The sequence below is a fragment of the Cyanistes caeruleus genome, chromosome 10 (assembly GCF_971803275.1).
Source record: "Cyanistes caeruleus chromosome 10, bCyaCae1.hap1.1, whole genome shotgun sequence".
NCBI classification, from domain to species: domain Eukaryota; kingdom Metazoa; phylum Chordata; class Aves; order Passeriformes; family Paridae; genus Cyanistes; species Cyanistes caeruleus.
This window is the reverse complement of record NC_141710.1, coordinates 8,100,064-8,113,902: the sequence shown is the minus strand read 5'-3', so window position 1 is coordinate 8,113,902 and position 13,839 is coordinate 8,100,064. Positions and strand designations below refer to the sequence as shown.

At 44.0% G+C, this 13,839-nt stretch overlaps 1 protein-coding gene across 7 annotated transcripts in view; it reads right to left on the bottom strand.

The window, feature by feature from the left end:
• The window catches only part of ACSL3 (acyl-CoA synthetase long chain family member 3), a 47,974-nt gene extending 35,672 nt beyond the window's left edge, over nt 1–12,302 (bottom strand). For 2 of the 7 annotated variants that reach the window (XM_086844302.1, XM_086844305.1), the window contains exon 1: nt 12,072–12,163. The gene's annotated coding sequence lies outside the window, so the exon portion shown is untranslated. Of the gene's footprint in view, nt 1–1,704; nt 3,032–12,071 lie in introns of those variants that run through there. The other 5 variants (XM_086844303.1, XM_086844307.1, XM_086844306.1 and 2 more) reach the window with 5 other exon arrangements.
• Between the last annotated feature and the right edge of the window lie 1,537 nt (nt 12,303–13,839).

Below are 13,839 nucleotides of genomic sequence, written 5' to 3'. Positions count from 1 at the left end.
ACAAAAGATGTTATTCTTCTGCTATGCCAAAGTGAGTAACCATGAATTGACAGGAGTTACTGACAAGGCAAGACCTGAGGAGGAAAGGGAAGGAGCCTGGCAGTGGAGCTGCAAACGAAACCCCATCGGGCCGCGGGAGAACTGGGCTCAGCTCAGTGCCAGCCTTGTGACTCAGGTGTCACAGCACACTGCAGGATCAGGGCAGAGCTGGCACTGGGGATTAACCTGCTGCTCTCCTACTAATGATCTCACTACTTACTTTTTTAGGAGCTCAGCCTTGGGGGTTTCAAGTGCTACAAGCTTAAATACCTTTAAACTTCATGTATAGGCTAATACACATCCTATAAATACAAAGGGGTTTAATTTATGTCCTTCACGTGTCAATGCTATGTTTAAAAAATGATACTCCTATTTCCTTAGGAGGCAGCCAGAAGGCATTTTATTAGGATAAATTATTATGTCCTTGTTAAATACCAAGATACTACAAAGGTAGGAATTACATGAACCAAAGAAGTCCTTTTACCCTAGAGAGAGACACTCTCTACAGTATTAACTAAACATTGATACAAAGGAAAAAGCGTTATCTAGAAAAGATTCCTTTTCTTCTTAGTAGGTTCATTTACATCAAGTGGGAAAAAAATCACACCTAGTGTTGGCAGACGACAGGGAGACAAATGCGGTAGCACAGAACTAAACTAGATAGAAGGAACTGACATTTTTTGAGGGCACAGAACTGTGCTTTCTCTAAAATAGATCCTTAGTATATCCAGTCATTCTAAAAATGTAATGGTAAGTGGGTATTACAAACTTCTATTTGACATAAACCTCTTTTAGGTGCACCCAAGCTGCAGTGAAATATCACTGCACACTGCAGGACAGCGAGGGCTCAGGTCTGTACACCTCTCCTCTGCTTCCTAACAAAACAGAGTGACACTTAGGAGAAACTGAAAGCTAAAGTGACATCACAAAGCAGACAAACTGATTTATTTCCCCCACAAAGAAGCTACACAACTCCAATGAACAGTCTGGCTGCACAGGCTACAAACTTAAGTTTAAACCTTTTTGATCCAGGGGAAAAATAAAACTAAATCAAAGTGAGTTCAACACTAATGAGCTCTAGGAACAATAAAACACTCCTAAAGCTACCTTCACCCACAACACGAGCACCCTTCCAATAAAATCATCTAAAAACGCAAACCTCATTGCAACTCTGCATCTTAGATTTTTTCTATTTAAAACATTTTAAAAATTATTTTCCTTAAGTAAGGGTTTTAGGTTTTTGGGGTTTTTTTACTTATCCAAGACAGTTTGGATATTTAATGGATTGATTCATCTTCTCTTAATAAGAGCAATAAAACACAGCTCTAAGGTGACAACTTTGTCAGCAAACCTGAAAGCACTTCCCAAAAAGAAGGCAGTGAGCTAAAAACACTTATTTAAAATCATGTAACAAAGTAACAGCTATGCCAGAACATAATCCACTGCTGCTCCACCTTTCCTCTCCTTCCCCTCCCACTACATACATCACACTTCATGGCACACAAATGTCTTGTTTCAGGCACTTCACCAGATATCATCAATACATTGCTTCCATTCCTTTTTCACAAGCAGTTATTAGAGCATTTAAGAAATGCACTTAATGCCAAACTAAGTTAAATGTTTTCAGGTTTGTGACAGAAAAAAGGAAACTAATGGGTAAAGTACCTTGCTACTGGAGAAGGCCTCAGAGGAACTTTGGTATCTGCCAATTCCCTGTTAGAGAGAGAGAGGAAACCACCAATTTCCCCAGCACACTGCTGGATTTTTAAACCACAGATACAAATTAAACATGGAAGAGTACTTAAACAAGAACATCAACACCACAGCACATACAGTATGAAAAAAATCTGCATAAAAATAAGCCAGAAGCTTCACCAGCAACCTTTGCCTCCTGAAGAAGTGGTGGAACAGCCGAGTTATCACTGCCAGTTTATCACTCCAAATTCCTACAGTCATTTTCCACTCGATTAAGTCAATTCCCCCTAAGTACTTCCACTGGGAGGCAGACTCTGCTTCCCATCCCAACCCAAGGCACTCACCACAATGGTTCCATGTGCTGTTTTCTACTACAAAACACAGCCTAAGATCAGCTCTCCAGTTTCTGGGAAATCTGAAATGCTAAGGCATGAACAGTTCTGGCTTGTTTGTTTCTTAGAAAGCAGAACAAAAATAGACAGTCTGCTGCCATACATTCAGTGTGGTTTGTACTGTATCCCAGTCATGTATTCATTAGATCAGAACAACAACAAAAAAATACTAACAAAACAATCCCACACATTTTTAACTGTAAAGGTGCTTCAGTATTATTTTCTCCAGCAGAAGCTATACATGCAGAAAATTGTTCTTATTTCCTTTTAGATGAATTTTAGTTCATGTAGTGCCACAGTAAAAATTATTACCCATTATCCTATATTCACTTTTCAAAAAATACCAGTTGGCCAGGTCCAAAATCTGGTAAACCTGTATATTTATGTTGTCTTTGCCTTCTTTGTTTAACATTTCTTCTCTATTTGATGGGATTTTGCTAGGGATAACCCTTAACCCTGATGCTGGCTCATTATCTGTTGTGCAATGTCAATTCACACCCCAAGATGAGCTATTTTATTTCTTTATTCTAGTTTGCACAAAGTAGGAATCTAGCTGTAACCCCACAAAGTCAGCAAAGTTACACATTTTACAACACTAGTTACACATTTTACCAAGGGCATCAGTGTTCCTTGGTTACAAACTACACAGCTTTTTCACTAATTAGTGCTCCGACCCCTATTCACTAGTTATCTCTCTCACTACTCCTGCTAATTAGTCCACATGCACAGCTCTTCTCTGCACTGGAGCCAGGGGTCTGCTTTGAGCAGGTAATCAATGGGTTGGTGGCTGTGAACCCCCCTGCCAAAATCACCTTTCCCCAGTGGCTGTTCAGTCCTGCTGACCTCACTCCTGGTGGCTCTTGTCCAGACAGCCCTTTCATCTTGGGATTTTGTGTTCCCCTTTCCTGAAAACAGAAGATTAGCCAAGACTACAAGTCTCTAACAGGTTTCACAATGCAATTAATCATAGCTGCCTACCTATAGCTACTGATTAACATCAAAACAACTGCACAGTTCAGTTCAAATCTTGAGGGACCCCAGAACCTTACACCAGAAGCTCCTGAAGAACATACTCAGGTAACAAAACAAATCTAAGAGAACAAAATGAAGATAGACTTCACAAGAAAAGGAGTGAAAATTCCAAGTCTTTAGATGAATTTCTCACAAGAAAAATATCAGCCAGATGAACAATACATGTAAGAGGAATGTTACGATACATTTCAAAGCAAGGATAGCCCCAGCATGATCTAAGCTATCAAAGTGATAAAGTGGGATGTTTCACCATTTAATTTGAAAAGCTAAGCTGGTGGCATTTTCAATACACTTTCTCTTTTGAAGTATAAATACATTCTCAGGTTCCAATTACTTGGGGTTTTGCTAGGTTTGGTTTGTTGTTGTTGGCTTTTTTTAAACATCATCATTGTGTCCAGTCATCTACAGCGATTTACTACAAAAATAAATGTAGTTAAGGAGTTCCTATAAGAATATCTACTTTTCTCATACCCCATGCTTTCCATTGTAGTGCCTCAAACCCCAGAATAGGAACAATCCCTCTCCTCTGGCCTACAATGGAAGTCACAAGTCCTTCAGAAAGGATCACTACCTTACTAAGGAAAGACTACTGTTCCCAAGCCATGTGCGCGGTTCAGACTGTGTTATCCAACACTCACTCTCAGTACAAGGAAGAGATCCCCCTCAAGCCACACAGTAGAAAAACAACAGGAATGCAAATTATAGAAATCACAGCCCTAGCAAGTCTTGCCTCAAGTCAACACTCACACAGGATTCACTGAGTTTCAGAGTTCATAGACTGAACCCCTCTGTAAGGACTTAGCAAGACATCTCAAAAGCAGTGTCTCACTCCAGCAGCAATATAAATGCAGAAAATAACCCGTGGAGCTTTTCCTGAGCTCAAATACAAAGAGAAAAATGAAATTTACTCTAAGGTCTGCGTATATGTAATTTTCACTTTTGCTAACTTTACCTCTACCACAGGTTATAAGCCTAGTCTCAAAAACACAGTCATCTGCTTCTCAGATTGCTTACAGTGCTGTCTGTGAAACCCCACATCCTAAACACCCAGCTCTACAGATGATTAAACTTGACTCTTAAGCTGGTTTAACAGAAATACTTTGCTTAAAATTTAAGGTGTATGTCCACACTACTTTTCTCCTGTAATGGCCAGAAACTGCCTCCCTCCTAGTATTTTTTAGGACATAATGCTAAAAAATTACTTAACTTCAGATTTCAAAAAACTCCAACTAAACCAAACCAATTTATAAGACACCAAAAATGCTGCACACACAATCAGGAGAAATGGGACTTCAACAAATATTTCCTATGGATAAAAGAGTAACACCTAAACACCAAATTACCAAAAGGAACAGGAAAGCCTGGAAACCACGGCAAAACCACTGACCAATCAAGCACTTGATGAAATCTGGAGAAGACCACCAGAGAAGATTTTGGCTGTTAATGCTTCGGCCTCACTCCTCCATGTATTTATGGAGAAACAGCACACTTTGCACTCAACAAGTTGTGGGGTGACTGATGGCAAGTCACACAAAAGGCTGAGCTACAGAAAAACAAGCAGACTATTTCTCTGCAAGCTGCTTTGTATGACTTTTATTTCTCTTGGCTGCTCTAATGTTCTAGACACAGTGGGGAATATGGTATTACAAAAGAAAGAAACAACCAAGGAGAAAGAAAATACTTCAAATTCAGTGTTTTCCTAAAAAGTTTTACGTCTATACTGCTTGGGGAAAAATACACTTTTGTTCAAAATCCAGCACTACAATTTATTTAAACATGGCATAAAGAAGTCTACCCTGCTCATTTGAGTCATCATTCTATTTTCTAGCTTTAGAAGTAACAGAGTATCAGGACAACCTCTCTCCTCCATCACATTGGAACAAATATCCTTTTCTTTCTTTTTGTCACTCTTCCTTTTGTAAGCAAAGCAAAGCAGGATCAGTCATGAACATGCTCAACAATTGCATAACTCGAAGCAAACACAGAACAAGGTCTCATTAAATTAGAAGCCATTTTATTCCCTGAGAAGAGGCATTACACAAGCGTGGTTCTCAGCTCCAAGTCCTTATGTGTCACCCTTAAAAATAAAATTTACAAACACAGATGGTGACAATCAGAGGACAGTATCTAGTGCCCACAGTTGTGTTCAGAATGAGATGCAGGTGAGGAAGTAACTACATCCTCCCAGGAGATCACTCAAGTCAGTAGCTCAGAATGAGTACACAAATATTGCGTAGGTAGAGGGAGGTTTTGGTAGAAGGGAATCCGGTTTTTCTCTTTGGGAAATCGAACACACCCTTAGACTCTGATTGTGTAAACATGACCAAAACTGAGGTATGTGTCTGGGTAGAGCATTCACTGCTAAGTTGCAAGAACACTGACCTTTTTTTAAAAGGAAAGGTGCCACAGTATCAACAGCATTTGTAGAAGTTTTGTGAATACCCAGGCAAAATTATTTTGTCTGTCCTATACAGATGTCAACATCAGATTAATACAATTTCACGAGTTGGATGTCCAGAATAAGCTATTAAAAATTTCTAGAAGGATATAAATACCTAACCTGTTTCACAAGCCACTAACATTTCAAACACCAAGGGAAATACATCTTGCTTTAAAAAAAAAATCCACCAAAGAATCATGAAATATTAAGTTAATGATGTAATTAAAATATTTCAGTTTCAACCACCGTACTCTTAGAATCTGTTCTCTTAGATGTATATGCATTTACAGATGCACAAAAACACAAGTCAGGGTAGCAGTGTTTTCACAAGCTGGACCTGGCCACAACTGCATTTGCGACTGTAACACAGAAATTGGGTAGAAGACTATTTTTTTCTTAACTATTTTATCAGTAAATTACAGATCTAAATTTTTTTGGGTGTCTATTTTACCTAGCTTTCCTGATCAAAAACCCTCATCCCACCTTCCTTCACCCACTAACAGCCTTGGCTTGGTGACCTGGACATTCCCACACGAGCCCACAGCCCTGCTACACCTGCTGGGAAGTGGATTTGTGCCTTATTCCTGAAAGTACTGGATATTACCAGGTTAAGCCTTTTGTGCAGATTGCAAGAAAAGCAGGAAAGAATCTCCATAAGCATCTTCCTCCCTCAAGAAAGGTGGAAAAATAAATCTACACAGTTTTCAACACTACAGAATTGGAAAATGTTTTCTATGCATCTCAAAGTTATCCATTAGGAAAAGCATTTCTCTATTCACAGTGCAGAACAACACAGGACAATTAAACTGCAGCTGTAAATGCCTGGAAAGTTCTGTTACCAGGGCTTTACAAGTCATTTGTGGACTTACTGCTGGGACAGACCAAACCCAGTTTACCACACATATAACCAAGCTCCCTGCCTGAGCACTCCTGGGACAGCTGTCTCCCCTGCATGCCTGATAGCTTTACCTCTCTTCAGCACTCAAACAAATATCCTAACAGAATCTGCAGACACAAAAAAGCAGATGTTTCTCTACATAACCATTTAAATCCTCCTGCAAGCTATCACCTCTTGCTTCTTCTGTTCCATTCTGTCTTTCTCCATACCCATATACTTAAAACTAACTATACATACCACTTTAAGAAACACAAATTACCAGCTCATCTAAATTATGAAAGTTAACCACAGATGCTGCACTTTCCAGTTTTTCATAGGTTCTCACAGAACGAGCTCATAAACAACGATTTTAATAATGGTTTGGTGAAACAACTGCACCTCCACTGTTTCACAGACTATCTTCTCAGACTGTCTTAAAACTTTGGTTGGTAGTAATTTTTCTGTATGTCTGATCCATAGACCTCATGTCACCATCACACTGATGTATGACCCTGCACTAATTGCTCAAGAAGCACAGCACCCATGCAAACCCCTCCTGCAGATGGCCAAGATTTCTCACATGTCTGAGCAAACAGCCTGAATAAAGTGAGGCATGTTCCATACCCTGTCCTGGAGGGCAGTAAGGCAAAGGCAGATGCCTCTAAAGATGCAGAAAAAGTGTTTTTACTGAGTTTTCAGTTTGCAGTATCCTTATGAAGTTCTCTCAGGAGAGAATGCTCTACAGACAGAAATGCAACACAGCAAATAGATGGGGAGCCAAACCTGGCAGTACTGTACTAGTGCCATTCTGCTGCTTCAGTAAGTCTCTTCTAATCTTCATTATCTATTTTCACCTTCCAGGTCTCATACTGATTTCATCTAATAGATACAAGCATTCAAGGTAAGGATATTTACACAGCTCTAAAAACCAAAGCATTAGATTTACACTTTTATAGTCAACAGGAGATGGTTTGCAGTTTGTTCTTGCTGTTTTCACTATCAACAGTGAAAATCCTTAAGCCAGTAACTGCAATAATCTTATCTTCCCTGCTTTTCAGGAAACTCATTGGACTGAGAAGTCAGCTTGTCCCATTTCAGATATAATTAACTAGCACGTTTTTGTAATTAACAAGGCTTGTGAACACTGAGGGAAAGACAACTTCCCAACGCACAGGTAGTAACAAATTGCCATTTCCTCCTCTGGGATTACTGACACCTTAAGTCAGCACCTTGACTTCCCATGAGCTGCAGGCTCACTTAAGGAATGAGAGGACTCCTTCCCAAGGATCAGTAAAAGACTCTTGCAAGTTTTGAATCGAGTTGATTCAAATCTTTTTGAATTGTGAACAACTTTTCTCTAATTGGCTCAGAAGGTAATACAGAATAAGATTTGAGTTTCCTTCAGAGTTGCACTTCCCCCACACACTATTTCAGAGTAGCAGTTCAGGAGGTGCGTTTAGGATACGGCCTTTCCACATGATTTCCTTCAACAGACTCAAAACCATTAGATCCCAAACTGTATCTTGCAGCTGAGTACTGAATTTGAGAGCCCTTCAGGCTTTACTACATGGCAAGCCCTGATGTAGACCAGGCCCTCAGGATGAAGAGCAGGTTCTTCCAACTCTAACTGCATAATTAAACAAATAAAGTCCTGCCATTTGAGAGCTGCCTAGGACTGGCTTGAGTGCTTGCTATACTGCTCCAAGTCTGATGTGTAAACCTGCACTGCCAGACCACATGCAGCCCTAAATAAGCTGGCTCACAACCTTCCACTGCAACTGCTCTGTTGGCAGAACTAGATAGAGCCATGGGATAATTCAAGTGGAAAAGGACATCAGGGGCACTCCGGTTCAACCTTAAGCTCAAAGCAGAGTCAGCTGTGAAATCACATCTGCTTTCTCAGGGCTTTATCCAGCTGGATTTTGAAAACATCCATAGAAGGAGTCTGCACGAGCTCTCTGGGCTACCAAGTCCCACTATTTGACACACCTCAGGGTGAAAAATGCCATATAAACATAGACCTCTGTGACTTCAATCTACACCTGCTGTCCCTTGTCTTCCCACCATGCACCACTGTGAAGAACTTGGCTTCACTCTCGTGAAAACCTTCACACAGGTGCTGGAAGGGTTCCCCAAGCCTTTTCTTCTCCAGGTTCAACAACAGGCAGAGCTCCTCTAGTTTTCACAAAGCAAAAGCTCACAACTCAAGGCAATCTTGGCAGCTGTCCACTGAACTCACTCCAGTTTATCGACATTTCCTTTGTCCCAGGGAGGGGTGCACAACTGGATGCCACACTCTGGATGTGGTCAAAGGAGAGCCAAATGGAATGGGATAATTGCCTCACTTGACCTACTGGCTGTGCCCCTGTTAATGCAGGGCACAGGCACACCGTGACCCCCAGAGCCTTCTTAGCTGAGCTGCCCCCCAGAACAGGCTGTCCTGCTGCAGGGGGCCACTCCTGACATGGAGACAGACAGGAAGCCCCCACCTTTTAAGGAGCTGCTTAAATGGTAAATTTGCTTAGTAATCGGCAGCAGATGAAACGGATAGAAATTGAAGCCAAGTCTTCTTAGTGTTAATACACCTTACTTAGTAGTACTAAGTCGCCTCTTAGGGCCATATTCAGATGGCCTAAATTCCACATAAATCCTTCTGCCTCCTATTTCTTATTAGCTGGCTTTCAGGCAGCTCCCCACTCAGTGCCTTATGTAAATTCTCTGAATTGCTTTTTAGAACCACCTAGAATTCTCCATTGACTGAGAAAAGGGGCTTCAGTGGAATTTAGGCCACCTGAAGGTAGCTTTTAAGGTCCAGTAACACTGCAACATCAGACTGCATTATTTTTTGGATTTGCCAGCATGGCAGTAAGTAGCAGTTGGCTGTCAGGACAGGTTTAGTTACTCTTCCACTGGAACAAGTATTTTAAAAGAAAATATAACTGCTAAACAATCCAGGACTCAATTCTTCCTGCTACTTTCTGGAAATTTATTCCATAGCTGGATCTCCTTTAACAAGAGTGCTCTATCCATAGTTCTTTTGAATTTTGTCCTGAGCCATGTGCAATGTTTGTTCCAGAAGTCTTCAGACAATCCATTGAAAAAAATTGGGTCTTTAGCATGACTCAATGGCTCAAACCATTCACTGGTCTACAGAAAGGAAGAATAAAAGCCCTACAATCAACACTGAATAGGGGCTGGGGAAATCAATGCCTTAAATGCTCACCAGTTCAGCAAAAGCACACCATGCTTTAAGTCAAACATGAAGACAATTCCCCTAGTTCCTCAGAGATTAAGTTTTCCAATAAATACTGCTCTGATTTTCTGAGGTTTCTGGTTAGACCATGTCTTGTGATTTGGGAAGTTACCTCTTACAGGCATTATTGTTTTGGATGTGTCATAAATGAGAAGTTACTCACACCATCACAGTCAGCCCAACAGGCCCTACTCAGTGTTCTTACATACTCAGGATCCTCCAAGCAAGAAAGATGGAACAGGGAAGATGGGATCAGCCATAAACACTTCTGAAAAGTGGAACCAGATTCTACATACCACAGTCCTCACACCTCTTTTTAGGCCATCAGTAGTGCTTTTGTCAAAGCCCCACAGCACCCACGTACACAGGTATGGAGAGTCTACCCCTTGTCCACAGCTGTAAGAAAGTGCTCTCTCAAAACATCCCAGTTCTGTGACATAGAAAGAATAAAACCCAGGCTGAAATTTATTACCTTCATCCTTGAGTGGAATAGGACACTTGAAGGTAGCACAAACGTTCAGAACCGAGTGCCAACTTAGGGCAGGTCAGGCTACTGTAACATTCAATCAGTAAGTTTGCACCCCTCGGAGGGATTCTGTATCCATGAGCAAACAGCCTGCTTTCCTGACCAGCCAAGAGGGACCAGATCCATACCAGACTGACTTCATTACGAACTTCAAAATTTTTCACCACACAGATCTCCATCAGACTGACTCAAGTTTGTCAGCCAGCCATCAATACTGACCATACAAACGTTAAACATGAACCTACCTCCCATTTCTAGGGACCAACAACAACAAACATGCTGAACAACTACAAAGAAAATTAGGTCTGTAAGCCACAATGGTTCGTTTCAGCCATGCCTGAGGTCAAGGAAGAATTATCAAGCTTAAAAACGTCTTTCCTTAACTTTCCAAAGTGCACAGAACAAATAGTATGAGAAGTGCTGCAGATGGTAAGAATATATATATAAAAAGTCTTATGAATGCACCCAGGTAACTACCTTCTTCTTAGGATACAGTTAAGACATGATAACACCTCTATTATTTCAAGCTTCAGCTTTTTAGACCCAGGAAATAAAAGTCATAAACCATAGTGAATTTTTGCACAATGAGATGGCAATCCACTCTGGGGAAAGACTGTATCAAAAGCAGAATGTAGCCAGTCAAAAATCACATTAAAGCTTTTTGTTTCATGTTATGCTTTTTCTTTACATGATGCTTAAAGCAGTAACAAGACAAAAAAAAAAAACTGAAAAAATTTCACGTGAACTCAAAGTTTTGTATTTTGAGTAAAAATGACTGCCCTTGTTCTTGACAGACTTTAAAATAACCAAAATCTTTTGTCACCGGTATTATTCCTTTTCATTAATTCTGTATTAATAACAATACTTAAGAACTGAGGCTACTCAAATACAAGAATTTCACATCTGATGTTATCAAACCCATTTCACAGGCCAAAAAAAGTGCTTAACTATAGAGTCTGATACTCCTGGACAAAATGCAGTACTTATTGTAAAAGATTACATACCAGCTGTTGTACATAATAATTAAATGTTGGGGGGGGGAGAAACTTGTTTCTTCAGCAAGGTAAAGAAAAAGTAGTGGTCATAAACTGCCTTACAAGTCTTTTTATTCTGTTACTGTCCAAATTTTTCTGGAGATTACTGTTTTCTCATTTCCCAGGGATTGTGTATGAGTCCCAGACACAGAACTTCATGCTATTTATAGAACTATCTGTAGTAGTATTTTAAGGCTTGCTGCTCTTCCCACGAGTGAAAGGTGTTCCAGTGCTCTCCTTCCCGGGCGAGTCCCGGAAGGGAACGCACCTCAGCCTGAAACCCCGCACCAACCCTGCGGGAAACAGATCGGCAAAATCCTGAACGAGCCCGAAATCCCGCCCGCTCCTCCTCCGGCCCTGCCGGGTTCGCATCACCCGCGCACAGCGGCCACGAGCCGCCCGCCGGCAGCGGGGAGCGCCGCTCGGTCCCGGAGCCGTGCCACCACCCGCGGCACCGGCCACCCACCCCGCTCCCGCCGCCCCCGCGGACGCCGGAGCCCAAACACAAAGCAGAGCAGAAGGAAAAATGCGCCTGTTACCGACTATTATCTCGCTAATTATCCGGAGCGCCGGTGCGCAGCCGCCGGCCCCGCCGGCAGCCGGGCCCGCGGCAGCCCCGCCGGACCGCTTCAGCACCCCCGCGACCCGGATGGCCGCCGCACTCGCCCCCGCCGAGGCGGCGGGAGGCCCGCCGGGGCTCCGCAGCACCGCGCGGTCGGGGGGGGCGCGCTCCTGGCGGCACAGGGCCCCGCAGCCCGCCCCGGCCCGCGGCCCCGCACTCACCGGCCCCGGCCCGGGGACGCCGCGGCGGCACCGCCCGCTCCGCGCACCGCCCGAGTGCGCGCCCGCGCTCACCCGCGGCCGGGCCGCCCGCCGCCGCCGCGCGCGCTCATTCCGTATGCGCCACGGCGCCTCCTGGTTGGCCCGCGCCGGGTGGCGCGCGGGGCCGGGCTCCCGCGGAACGGGGTTACTACAGGTCACCGGCACCGGGGGGCGGGGCCAGCGCCGCGGGCCAATCGCCGGCGGGGGGCGGGGCCGCGTCAGCTGCGCGCCCCTCCGCGCCCCGGCTCCGCCGCGCCTGCGCGCCCGCCGAGCGGCCCCGGCCCCGGCCCCGCCGCGCTTGGCGCTGGCCCGGCCGGTGCCGGTCCGTCCGTCACGGAGCCTCCTAAAGGCCCCGGGCCCAACACGGACGGCACTGGCCCACGAGGATTCCCGCGGCCCCGATACAGCGCGGCCGGGCGGTGCGCGTTAAAGAATGCTTTCTGCCAAGTGTCCCGGTCAGAGCGAGAGTCCGCGGCAGCGGCATGAACGCGGCCCAGAGCCGCCCGGCGCGGGTCGCTGTGGGAGGCAGGGTCGCTGCAGGGCCTGAGGCCGCCCTTCGGGCTTGGCCGGGTTTGAGGGTCTGCAGGCTCGTGGCAGCTGCTGCAGGGGTTCCTGGCCTGCATCTCTGCTGGCACGGCTCACAGAGATCGCTCATTTCACATCCACCTGAGCAGAGCTGCCGTCACCTCATCAGTGCTCCACAAGGCTGAGTTCCTCTTTAACAATTCCTGAGGATCTTTTGTTAATACTGACTCATCCAGGTCCTGCACATGTTCCTTCGGAATTAAAGGTTTTCATTTAACGGGTGTAATACAATACTGAAACAAAACAACTGAGCGCCTGCCAAAGAGAAGCGAAATAAAAACAACGAATGGGAAGAAGGTTTCAAAGCGCAGAGGAAAGCTTTAGTTCCTGCGGGTGGTGACAGCCACCATTGTCACAAGGGTAGGTTTGTTTGGCTCATTTGGTGCAGGTCAAGCTCCTGGCACAGCACATGGCAAGGGGAGAGCAGGATTGCAGAGCTGAGGGCATGAGCCTGATGTACCTGCAGACCATCAGCAGTGAGTTACTTTGAGCCATTTATAAACCCTGCAGCTGCCACCGCCTGTGGCTGTGTCCTACCTGCAGCTGTTCCTCCTTCCCCTCACAGACACCACGTTTCAGAGGCAGAAGACTGTTTGCATCTGCAGAGTTACTTGAGTGGCAGAGAATGTGCTCTCTCTTGCTAAAAGCAGATTAACGGGATGTATACTTCTAATCCAAAGACCAACTAAGTCAGTCACCTCAGTTACTGGAAAAAACACTTCCAAGTGTTTAGAACTGGAACACAGGAGATGGCTGCTGACTGTTCTGAAAAGCAGGAAAACAGTATCCACAGGAGTTATCTGAACTGTAAAGGTCGTGAGCTGCTTGAGCAAAAGGAATGCTACCTGAATTATGGGTAGGAGTACAGAGACATACTTAAAATAGTTGCACATTCACTGGAAAAAAAGTAAAAAAGGATAAGCAGACATGAAAGGAGAAGAAACTCAGTTTTCAAAGACTGAAAATGCAGACGTTTGTGCAACAGAAGGGAATTCAGGTGTTGTCTGCCAAAAGATTTATTAATGTTGGTAGAGACATAGTAAAGTCAGTACATACGTTGTGGTCATTAGCACAGGGAAAAGTCCTAGATTTGTGTTACACCATCTTTCACATTTCTTTCAAGGCAAAGAAGGCTCAGGATAAA